This window comes from Elephantulus edwardii, unplaced genomic scaffold (genome assembly GCF_000299155.1).
Source record: "Elephantulus edwardii isolate Elephantulus edwardi_28Jun2011 unplaced genomic scaffold, EleEdw1.0 scaffold00161, whole genome shotgun sequence".
In the NCBI taxonomy this organism is placed as follows: domain Eukaryota; kingdom Metazoa; phylum Chordata; class Mammalia; order Macroscelidea; family Macroscelididae; genus Elephantulus; species Elephantulus edwardii.
Genome location: NW_006399911.1, coordinates 1,181,625 through 1,194,688, shown reverse-complemented (window position 1 = coordinate 1,194,688; position 13,064 = coordinate 1,181,625).

Here is a 13,064-nt window from a genome sequence, read left to right as displayed (position 1 = left end):
CTATTCCTAGGGCCTTATTTTTTGCCGTTTCCTTCAAAGCAGCCTGAACTTCTTCTTTCATCACCATAGTCTCTTGCTCATATGTTATTTCATTAAATTCTTCTGTGCCTGCCAATTCCTTTCGATACGGTGACTCAGTATATTCTTTCCATCTTCTTTTAATATTTCCTGGATCATTTAGGAATAAAGATTACAGAAGAAAAATGGATGCCTTTGAGTTATGGTGCTGGAAAAGAGTGCTGAATATCCCTTAGACAGTTAAAAGAACAAATATATGTCTTGGGGAAAGTGCAGCCAGAGTGGTCCTTGGAGATAAAGATGGTGAATCTTCATCTCTCACACTTTGGACATATTGCTAAAAAAGGCTATTCCCTGGAAAAGGACATCATGCCTGGAGAGATGGAGGGTCAGCAAACGAGAGGAAGACCTCCAACAAGTTGAGCTTACATGTGTTAGAGATGATAAGGATGACACAGGTTTCAGATCTGTCGTTCAGGGTCCCTTCGAGTTGTACTCAGGACTAACAAGCACCTAACAACAACATATATATAAAGATTGAAGAATGATTCCTCAGCAACCTATGTTATGCAGATGATACAACTTGATTCCAGAAACTGAAGAGGACTTGAAACACTTAGTGCAGAAGATCAAACACTACAATCTCCAATAGGAGTTACATCTCAATATCAAGAAAACAAAAATCTTCCCAACTGGACCAATAGGCAACATCATAATAAATTGAAGAATAGATTAAAGTTGCCAACTATTTGATTTTACGTGGATCCACAATCACCATTCATAGTAATAGCAGTCAAGAGATCAAAAAATGTGTTGCTTTTGGGAACATATGCTTTCAAGGACCTCTTTAAAGGTATAAGGAGCAAGGATGTCACTTTAGAGGCTAAGATATGCCTGATACAAACCATCACATTTTTAACTGTTTTCTATGCATCTAAATGTTGGACAATGAGTAAAGATGTGGTGTTGGAGAAGAGTACTGAATATCCCATGGACTATCAAAAGAACAAACAGGTCTGTCTTGGAGGGAGGGCAACCAGGTTGGTGCACAGAGTCAAGGATGGTGAAACATACTATCACTTACTTTGGGCATGTTGTCAGGAAGGGTAGCTAAATCCTTGGGAAAAGACTTTATGCTGGGAAGGTGGAAGGTCAGAAAAATGAGAAGATCCTCAACAAGATGGATTGACACAGTGACTATCCCCATGTGCTTGAGAATATTGTGAAGAGGGTGCAGGCCCGGCCAAGGTTTAGATCTGTTGTACACAGGGTCATTATAAATCATAGTTGATATAAATGACCCCTAACAACAGCAACAAACAAATATGTATATGACATACATGTGACATATATGTGATATGTATATTTGATACAGATACAGAAATATGTGAGTCTTGGCCAACTAACTGGAAGAGTTTCTTATTTGTGGCCATTTAAAAAAAAAGATGATTCGATAGAATGAAGACATTATCAAACATCATTAGTAACAAAGGCAAGTAAAATTTTGCTGAAAATTATTCAGAAACAGCTGAGACAGATTAGAACTAGCAGAAATTAAAGGTGGATTCAGAAGAATAAATATTGCTCCTAACGAGTTCTCTGGCTCAACATAAAAAAAAAATCACCCAAATCCTGCCAGTTGGACCAATAAGCAACATCATAATTAGTGGGAAACAAATTGAAGTTGTTAATGGTTTCATTTTAAAGCAATAGTTAAGAAATCAATGGTTTTAAAACACATGACACATGAATGAAACACAAAGTACATGAATGATTATATAAAATACGAAGTACATGTCCAAAACACTATGTTTATGAATGATTATACACAAATTAATATATTTTTTTTAAAGAAATCAATGGTGTCATGCATTGGGCAAATTTGCTACTAAGGACTTCCTTAAAGAACTAAAGGGCCAGTGTTGTGTATCATCAAGTCATAAGTGACCCATAGCTGACCCTCCAGTGGGTTTCCACAGGCAGTTAATTGCATGGGAGGAGACTGCCCATTCTTCTCCTGTGCAGCAGCTGGGGGATTTGAACTACGTGCCTTCAGGGTCGCAGTGCAGCTTCTTACCACTAGGCCACCAGACCTCCCTAAGAGCAAGATAGATATATCTATATAAGGAGGCTTTGGTGGTCTAGTGGGTAAGGAGTTGTACTGCCAACATAAAGGCAAATAGTTCAAATCCACCAGCTGCTCTGTAGGGAAAAGAGGGGCAAACTCCTTCTGTGTGATTTACAGCCTCTGAAAATCCACTGGAGGGTCAGCTATGAATTAGTTTTGACTTGATGGCAATGAATATACATGCATTAGAGTGCATGCGTGCGTACACACACACCTAAGTCACGCTTGGAAAGGTTAGAGTAAGCGAGGAAAACTTTGGATGAGATGGTTTGGCACAGTGACTGTAGTAATGGGGGCAGATGTGTCAGACACACATTGGGTCAAGAAAGGGCAAGGCTCAGAGCTATTGTTCATAGGGTTGCTCTGAGTCCCAGGTGGCCCGATGACACATAATATCAACAGCAGCACATATACTTACATACACGTCTGGCATTAGAACAACAGTAAACTTCTCAGTAACTTTTGGAAAGAAAGATTTGCAATTTGAACACATCCAGTGGCTCCAAGGGAGAAAGACTCAGTGATATATGGATCTGACTCATAACTGACCCTGCAGTGGGTTTTAAGATGCAGTAAACTGCACAGGAGGAGATTGCCCATCTTCCTTAGGTACCTTCAGATTGGCTCTGCAATTCCTTATCCACCAGGCCACCAGAGCTCCTCTCTATGAAGATTACAATCTAGGAAAACTATATATACCCTCTCACTTGGCACCATTATGAGTCAAAAAATCAACCCAAAGTCATGCAATAACTGACACAGAATCATATACCCTCCTTCACTGAGTTAATTGTATCAGGTTTCCACGGCTGTGAATCTTTGTAGGAGAAGACAGCTCATCTCTCTCTGAAGGAACAGCTGGTGAATTCACTGCATTTTGTTAGCAGCACAACATTTAACACACTCTGTCAACTCGTGACATCATGTCTATGTGAGGGCACCTATAATACGTGTATGTAAACTTTATGTGTGTGTGTCTTTATTAGGTTGGTTGAAAAGGTTTAAATAGTCATAGAACAGGTATTCATAAGCATATTATTTAAAATAAAGAAATAATTACCAGATAAATCAATAGAATGAAAAATAGTGACCTCTAGAATTAAATGAATGGAATAAAGGGAACATTTATTACAAGCCTTCAATGCAATTATTTCATTTTTAACCTTGTATTTATACTAAACAAAACCCAGGGCTGTCAAGTTAATCCCAACTCGTGGGAGCTCTGTAGGACAGAGCCTCTATGTCACAGAGATCCCCTGGCTGCAAGTCTTTGCTCAGCCAGGAACCTCATCTTTCTACCTCAGAGTGGCTGGTGGATTCAAACCACAGACCTCTCAGTTAGCCGGCTATCACTTAATGCACTGAGCTATCCAGGGCTCCTTGTGCTTTTATTAAAAAGAAAAGGGGAAAATTTATTCCACCTTAGAGTCCAATGTATAAATTTGTTTCTTTGCTTTCAACCTATCAATTAGAAGAGTAGTCAAGTTTGTTACACACAACACTTTTGATGTTAAAAACCAATGGGCTCATTTATTTAATATCCTTTTATATCTTAAAAGAGAGTTTAAGAATATACAGAGTCACTGTACCAAAAAGAATTGTCTGACACAGAAGAATTTGCAGAAATAACAAGTGAGCAAGAGACAATGGTGATGAAGGAGAAAGTTCAGCTTGCTCTGAAGGACTTGGAAAAAAATAAAGCCCCAGGAATTGATGGAATACCAATTGATAGATTTCAACACACAGATTCTGCCTTGGACATGCTCACCAGATTGTGGCAAGAAATCTGGAGGACAACTATCTGGCCAACTGACTGGAAGAGATTCATATTTATTCTCATTCCAAGAAAAGGTGACCAAACAGAATGTGGAAATAATCGTACGATATCACTCATATCATACACAAGTAAAATCCTGCTGAAGATTATCCAGGAAGGACTGGAACAGTACATTGACAGAGAAGTACCAGAAATACAAGCTAAGTTTAGAAGAGGCTGTAGCACTAGAAACATTATCACCAATGTCAGATGGATCTTGGCAGAAAGCAAAGAACACCAGAGGGTTATCTATTTGTGTTTCATTGACTATGCAAAGGCATTTGACTGTGTGGATCACAATAAATTGTGGTTAACGTTGAGGAGAATGGGAATCCCAGAACACTTGATTGTGGTTATGCAAAACATGTACTTGGACCAGGAAGCAGTCCTCAGAACAAAGCAGGAAAACATTGGCTGCATGGTTGAAAATCAGGAAAAGAGTGTGTCAGGGATGTATCCTGTCTCCACATCTTTTCAATTTATATGTAGAACAGATCATTTGGGAGGCTAGGTTTTATGAATGGGAATGTGGCATCAGGATTGGAGGAAGACTCATCAACAACCTACGTTATGCAGATGACAAAACCCTGCTTGCTGAAACTGAGGTGGATCTGAAACGCTTGCCACAAAACGTCAAGGACTGTAGTCTTCAATATGGACTGAAGCTCACAATCAAGAAGACAAAGATTCTCAACAATGGGCTGACTGGCAGCACCTTTATAGATGGAGAAAAGATTGAAATTGTTAACAGTTACAGCTTGCTTGGCTCCACAATCAACAATTTTGGCACCAGCAGTCAGGAAATCAAAAGACAAATTGCATTAGGTAAAGCTGCTGTCAGAGACTTTTCCAGAGGACTTAGAAGCAAGGATGTCAGTCTAGAGGTTAAGGTGTGCCTGATCCAGCCCATGGTCTTCGCAATTACTTGCCATACATCAGAGATCCGGATAATGACTAAGTATAATAGAAGAAGCAATGCCTTTGAGTTGTGGTGCTGGAGAAGAGTCTTGAACATATCATGGACCAACAAGAAAACAAATAGGTCTGCCTTGGAGAGGGTGAAACCAAGTTTCTCCTTACAGGCTAGGATTTTGAAGCTCCATCTCACATACTTTGGGCATGTGGCCAGGAAAGAACTGATTTTTGGAGAAGTACATCATGCTCAGAAAGGTGGATGAACAGTGCAAAAGAGGGAGACCCCACGTGAGATGGAGTGATACAATAACTGGGAAAATGGGGTTGATGTGTTGGAATTAGTGAGACTGGCTTAGGACAGGGCAGGATTCAGAGCTGTTGTACATACGGTCACTATGAGTTGCAGGTGACTCAACAGCACATAACAACAACAACAACAAAAGAGATTGGCACATACTACACTAATCGTGCATCATTAATGTAAGAAACACAATCCATTCTCTAATGGAATTATAACTATGGGCATAGAAGTTGGGACTTAGAACGTATTTGGGTCAGAGTATGACATAATTTAATCCACAATATCTAGTTTTGTTCCTTTTGGGAGTACATGGTACACATCTAATATTCTTCACGAATGCCACAATTCAAAGACACCATAATTCTTTAGTGTTCCTTAGTCATCATTATCTAATTTTTTATTATTAATTTCAATGAAAATTTACAGAGACTTCGGATTTCCATTCATTCATTGTTGCACTTTTCTCCCCTCCCAACCCTCCCTGCCACTATCTAATTTTTGCATGCACATGTTGTTTTTGTTGTGCACCATCGAGTCAGAATTGACTCATAACGGACCCTCCCGAGGGTTTTCTGAGGCTGTAAAACCTGCAGGAGGATATTGGCATTTTTCTCTCTTGGAGTAACTGGTGAATTTGAACCTTGGGCCTTTGGATTGGTAGCACAGTGCAGTTGAAAAATACATGATTTAGGTCAGGCATGCTCGAGTCTTTAACTTGACATCTTTAGTTTTTATTTAAATATATATTTTTGTTTAGAATGTAGCACTAACACCACGATGATACACGGTCACAAATTTGTACCAAGCAGCACACAATCCTTAAGCGTATTGTATCCCATGAATAATTGAAGAAGAGCATTATTTTTAGTTGGTACTACAGTCAAAGATGGCTTTTAAATTCTTCAGGTTTTTGGTATTTAATATTTTTAGTTGGTACTACAGTCAAAGATGGCTTTTAAATTCTTCAGGTTTTTGGTATTTAATAACATCAAAACCATGGTCTAGTTAGGCCGAAGTAAGACATTCAAATCATTTTCTTTCTCTCTTTGCAGCCAGCTCCATCTTCTCGTGTGAGAAATCCTTATCAGGGAGGCCCTCTACAGTCTTCCAGGTCTTATCCTTGATTATGACCAGGAATAAGTAGAGCAGGTCACCAGGAACACCACAGTGGTTGCCATCGGAGATGACGCCCAGGGACACAAGCTCACCCTCTGGGGTTCCAAACCAGATGTTTCTGATGTGGCCGCCAATGGATTGACATTTTTATTATTTCCAGCTTGAAACTAATATCAGTAAAATATTACTTTTTAACTTTGATAATACCAAAAAAGCACTAGAAAGGGACCTGGATAGTTAGGTATGGAGGTCATTTCAATCCATCACCTCTGTTCCTGACGGCATTATCCACCCACCTCTGCCATTCACACGCTTTGAAGCATGTGTCTCTGCAGGAAAACACTGGGTTAGCTTCCCTCAAGGGAGGAGGTTCAGATCTGCTCAGATCAGTTAATAAAGAAATTCCACAAGCTTGGAGCTGAACTAGTGTACTGATATCTAAATGTCTAGACGGTTTGGTAAAGTAAAGCATGCAAAGTCAACCAAATAACTCTGGCTCATCTTTCAAACTTCTGTGCTGCTCTAAAAGCTTGATTTTGGGGTTTGTTTGTAGTTTACTTTTAGTGAACTAAAAATTGATCCTGACTAGAGAACAGATTCACTTAGATTTTGACCTTGACCAGGTACAGGCTGTATTTATTTCCGTAGAAAAATAACAATATTATTGCAAGATGTTCTCAAAGGGCTTGGGAAATCCGTAATTGAGTTGCTGGCTGGAGCCTCCAGGTGGGCAACCACCGGAGACTGAGGCCCTGTGTGGTGTCACCAGGCTTTATGAGGCGAGCACCCAAGGTGGGTAACCCCATCCCTCAGGCCTGTTGTTGGCTCAGTTTGCCATCCAGGTCCCTTATGAGGAAGAGGTGACATCTCTCAGTTCATTCCGCGGAATGCCTGCCTAATATGGTTTAAGATCGTGTTTAGCACACACTTTTCATTACAGGGCAGGCAAGTCAATGGTAAGTGAGTGAGCGGGGGTCAAAGGGGAGCAAAGATAGTGGGAAAGCTCCTTCCACTCTCAATCTAACTACTAGATATCGGACACCACCCTGGCTCCAGGGATGAGGATTCTAAAGTTTTGCTTTGTTTAAAGGGATAGTAGTGACAGTGGTTCAAATCCACCAGCAGCTAAGGGAGGAAGGTGGACAAACTCCTGTTTGACTTACAGCCTCTGAAAACCCACTTGAGGTCAGCTGAGTCTGTTCCACCTCAACAGCAATGAGGCTTTTTAGCTAAAGGTGGAATGGTGTGGAGTCTAAAGGTGAGATTACATCACCCCAGAGAAAGACTGAGCATTAGAATGACTTCGATCTTGAAAAACAGGACCAGTTTTCATTATACTAAATTAATGCTTTAGAGTAAATTATTACTTTATGGTAATACATGCTAAGAAAATTATTTCTTTTTTTAAAAAAAAATAGCCAAAAACTATAGATCTTGTCTGAAAATGGGTATTTAAAATGTCCTAGAAAAGCTGATAGTTTTTAAAGTACTGATTTTTTACAGAAAAATAGTTGTGATGTTATCTAAGCCATAATCACATTTTGCCTAAAGGCTCACATTGTAAAACAAACCAGATGATTAAATCCGGAATGAAGAGTTTTGCTTGTTTGTTTGTTTGTTTTGAGGAATGTAGTTATTAGCGGCATTCTTTTCTTCTTAACAAGATTCCTTTCATGAACTCTGAGGTTTCCTGAATGTGCTTGACATTGGCTTCAATAGACATAGAAATTGTTTGAATTCTGTTTTACAAATGCATTCTGAGTTACGTTCTTAGCAATAAGTAAATCCAGCACATCGAAATAAAAACAACTAGAAATAATTTCTTCCTGAGGAGGTGGAGTGAAAAGCCCATCACAGAAGTCCCAGATCTGTGTCCTGGTCAGAGGTTTTCCTAACTTTTGAACAGTATATAGAGGGCTTCGATAGGACTTGGTGGAGGGACACATTCTAAAGAGTTAGGGTGAAGTCTGCTTTAAGAAAATATATGTTAAAAAGGCTGTCATTTCCCCACTTAACTTATTTCATCTCCTTGTCAAAAATCAAGTTGACCATACATAGGTAGATGGGCTGATTTCCGGGTTCTCAATTCTATTGCATTGATCTATGTGTCTGTCATTGTACCAGTACCATGCTGTCTTGACCACCATGGCAGTGTAGTAGGATTTGAAATCAGGGAATGAGATGAAACAGATGAGGGAGAGAATAATTTGTAAGTGATATATGATAGGGTATTATGGTTATCACAAGAGTTCAGAATTAAGGTTGTATAGTGGAGTGTACATAGGGCAGTGGCAGGGGTGTGGGGGGATTGTATACCAAAGAAGGAATTTTTCTTTTGCTTTTCAAAAAGAGGAGCCAACTGGGTGGGGGGGACTGGGCAGGGAGAAAAGTGCAACGATGAATGAATGGAAATCCAAAATCTCTGTAAATGTTCATTAAAATTAATAAAATAAAATTTTTAAAAAATGAAAATATGTGAAAAGGGTTTTAGTAAAATAAGAAAAATGTTCATATATATTAAAAATGTTCCTGAAGTTTTCGTCACCTAGTAGAATCCTTTAAAGTACAGATTTTCTTTTTCAATAATCCTCTTGTAATTGCACATGCATACTTTGTACAGTAAAATTAATTGCCATCTTGCACCAATGGACAATTTTTGATCCAATATTTTCTTTCTGAGGCATTATTCATTCATTCAATGAGTTTTTCTTGTGGGACAAAGATCCCTGATGTTGTGTTAAATCCCTGAATAAGGGAGAAAGAATTTCAGAACAATCTCAGGAACAGGTTTGAGGCCTTGAACACTAATGAGCAAAGACCTAATGAGTTGTGGGAGGATATCAAATGCATCATCCAGGAAGAGTGCAAACGGTCATTACAAAGACAGAAGAGGGGGAAAAAAGACCAAAATGTATGTCTGGAGAAACTCTGAAAATTGCGCTGGAGCACAGAGAAGCCAAAGCACAAGGGAGAATTTAAGATATTAAAGAGTTGAATAGAAGATTTCAAAAGGCAGCACAGGTTGACAAAGTAAAATATTACAATGAAATGTGCAAGGAGCTGGAGTCGGAAAATCAAAAGGGCCGAATTCATTTAGCATTTCTTAAGCTCAAGTACCTGAAGAATAAAGTCAAACCTCTAGTTGCTATAATCAGGGATGCTTTAGGAAGAATATTAAATGATCCAGGAAGCATTAAAAGAAGACGGAAAGAATATACTGAGTCTCTGTACCGAAAGGAATTTTCAGACACAGAAGAATTTCATGAAATAACATATGAACAAGAGCCTATGGTGATGAAGGAAGAAGTTCAAGCTGCTTTGAAGGAAATAAGAAAAAACAAGGCCCCAGGAATAGATGGTATACCAATTGACGTATCTCAGCTAACAGATGCTGCTCTGGATGTGTTCACCAAGTTGTGCCAAGAAATCTGGAGAAAAACCACTTGGCCAACTGACTGGAAGATATCTATATTTGTTCCCATCTCAAAGAAAGTTGACCCAATAGAGTGTGGAAACTATAGAACAATATTATTTATTTCACATGAAAGCAAGATTCTACTGAAGATTATCCAAAAACGACTGGAGTATCACATCAGCAGAGAACTGCCAGAAGTCCAGGCTGGGTTTAGAAGGGATCATGGTACTAGGGATATTGTAGCTAATGTTAGATGGATCTTAGCTGAAAGCAGGGAATACTAGAAGAATGTCTATCTGTGTTTCACTGATTATGCAAAGGCATTTGACTGTGTGGATCATAACAAACTGTGGTTGACTCTGAGAAGAATGGGAATCCCAGAACATTTAATTGTGCTAATGCGAAACCTATACTTGGACCAAGAGGCAGTCGTCAGAACAGAGCAAGGAAACACTGCATGGTTCAAAATTGGGAAAGGTGTATGCCAGGGATGTATCCTATCTCCATATCTTTTCAACCTGTATGCAGAACAGATTATTCGAGAGGCGGGGCTCTATGAGGAGATGTGTGGTGTCAGGATTGGTGGAAGATCTATTAACAATCTGTGTTATGCAGATGACACAACCCTGCTTGCTGAAACTGAGGAGGACCTGAAATGCTTGCTGCAGAGGGTCAAAGACTGCAGCCTCCAGTATGGATTGAGGCTCAATGTCAGGAAGACAAAGATTCTCACCACTGGACAAATTGGCAGCACCAGGATGGATGGTGAAAAGACTGAGATTGTTAACAACTTTAATTTGGTTGGCTCCACAGTCAACACTCTTGGCACCAGCATCCAGGAAATAAAAAAACGTATCGTGATGGGAAAGTCTGCTGTTAGGGACCTCTCCAGGGTACTGAAGAGCAATGGTGTCACTCTGGAGGCTAAGGTGCATCTGATACAGGCCATGGTCTTTGCAATCACTTGCTTTACGTCAGAGAGTTGGACAATGACTAGGAAGGATAGAAGGAGAATTGATTCCTTTGAGCTGTGGTGCTGGAGCAGAGTATTGAGTGTACCATGGACTGCCAAGAAAACAAACATATTCATCCTGGAGAGGGTTAAACCAAGGACTGGTCCTTGAAGAGGAACATCATGCTTGGTAGGGTGGAGGGACAGCGCAGGATGGGAAGACCCTCTATGAGGTGGATTGATTCAGTGACTGGGGTAATCGGGATGGGTGTGTCAGAGGCAATGCGATTGGCACAGGATAGAGCAGGGTTTAGAGCTGTTGTACATAGGGTCACTATGAGTCATAAGCGACTCGACGGCACATACAACAACAACAAACTCCGCAATGTAACTTTAAGGAGCTCTGGTGAATGCCATACCTGATTGCTATTCACTATGGCCGGTAGTTTGCATCTGCTTGCCACTCCATGGGAGAAAGACGGATAGTCTCATCCCAGATAGATCTGTAGATTTAGAAACCAATGGAGAATCACTATGAGTTGGAAATTACTTGAGTTTTAGTGTAACTTTAAAGAGTCCTGGTGGTGTAGTATGACTACTAACTGAAAAGTTGGCAGCTCAACTCACCAACAACTCTACATGTGATCCAGAAAGATAGGTAGTCTTCTGTTAAGAAAGCCACTGGCAGGTTGCCTCAGAAACTCAATAGAAGGTTGCCATGAGTTGGAATTGACTTGATAGCAATGGATTGTTTTGTTTTGTTTTGCTTTGGTTTGGTTTGGTTTGGTTTGGTTTGGTTTGGATTGGTTTGAAATCCAACTTTGTATTTCAATTACCATGACTCGACCTCCTTTGAACCAGTATCTTCAGAACCCAGTCCCACACATATCCAGCTCATGATGGCACGATAGGCAGATTCTTCAGCTCCCTTGAGATATATATATATTCTCTCTCTTCTTCTGGTAGGCCTCACGCTTTCCCATCAGGTAATGTGTGATCCTAGTTATTGCTCTGATGGCCGGAAAGAGATTGAAGGTAGATTCTGAGAGAAGGCCTGTGCCGCCTTGTAAAGCAGAGGCCTCTATGTTATCTTCACGCCAAGGAGAGCTGGGTTATAGTAAAGAGGAGCAGACATTTCTGTAAACCCAAGGAGTGTCTAAGACTCTAGGATTTCAAGATTCTCCACTGCATTTTACCCAACAGGGTCCCATTCAGCAGAGTCCCACCCACCCTTTCTCTGTTACAGCAACGGTGCTCAGCTTTTTTGCTCTTTCCTTGTCAGAGATAGGGTTCCTTTGTGTGCTCCTAAAGAAGACCTTCTCATTTTGACACTTGGTCTTAAACTGGTAAGTCATCGCCTTCACTCTCTCTTTGCCTTTTCCCTGTGCTTCAATAACACCCTCAGAACAGTTATTCACATGCATAGTTTTTCATGCATTTGTTACATATTCTTAGACAACTGCAATTTTTCATATTTTGTAAATTTATGTAAGTAATAACACACCTTTGCTGGGTTTTCTTGCTAAGCAAAGTTGTTAATGTTTCCTAATACTAACACACCCATCTTCAGTTGATTCATTTCCCTAGTTGAATACATAGTCTCACTTTATCAATTCTCTTATTGAGGTAAAGTTAGGATGATCTGATGTTTCATTATTCCAAGCTTCACTTCAATAGCCATTGTCATACTTATTTGTTGTGCCCTTGCTGACAAGCTGTGTATTTTGCTCCTAAAGAGATTAGAGTCTAATAACTATCTCTACTACTGTTCTTGTCAAGTGACTGTCACTCTGAGCCTGCCACGTATAGTGATAATTGTGACTTTCTCACTCCTGACAGTTGCACTGTCACCTGGCCTCTATCGCATCAAGCCCTCACTGTCCCTACGGCTATAAAAGAGCCACGCTTGGCAACAGCATCCCCTTCCTGTCAGTCCTGACTTTAAGAAGAAAATCACTTTTGAACTTAGTGATGCTCTCCCTCGCCTATTCCTGTTGACTTTGGTAACTGGGGTGTTCTCTGCCATGGAACACCGTCCTTTGGTGGTGCCTCTGGTCTCACAGTTGATTCTTGCATGCGTGATCATTTAACATTCTTATACAGATTTCCTTAGACGTGTGGAATAATACATATAAGCATCCCTGTAAGGCGGATTGGTAGTGATGGAACTGCTTCCATATACAATATGTATATGTTCGAGTTAATAAAAAAATTACTGAAATAGTTGCACCAGTTTTCAATTCCATTTTCAGTGGACTAGAGTTCTTACGGTTCACTTTTCCTCCATTATGTGGCATTGTAACCATTAGATTGGTGTCAGATCAGGTTTTTCAATAAAGACCTACATTGTCATGTCCAAGTTAGACATTCAGAGGATAGGCTAATGACTTTAAATGGTAATAT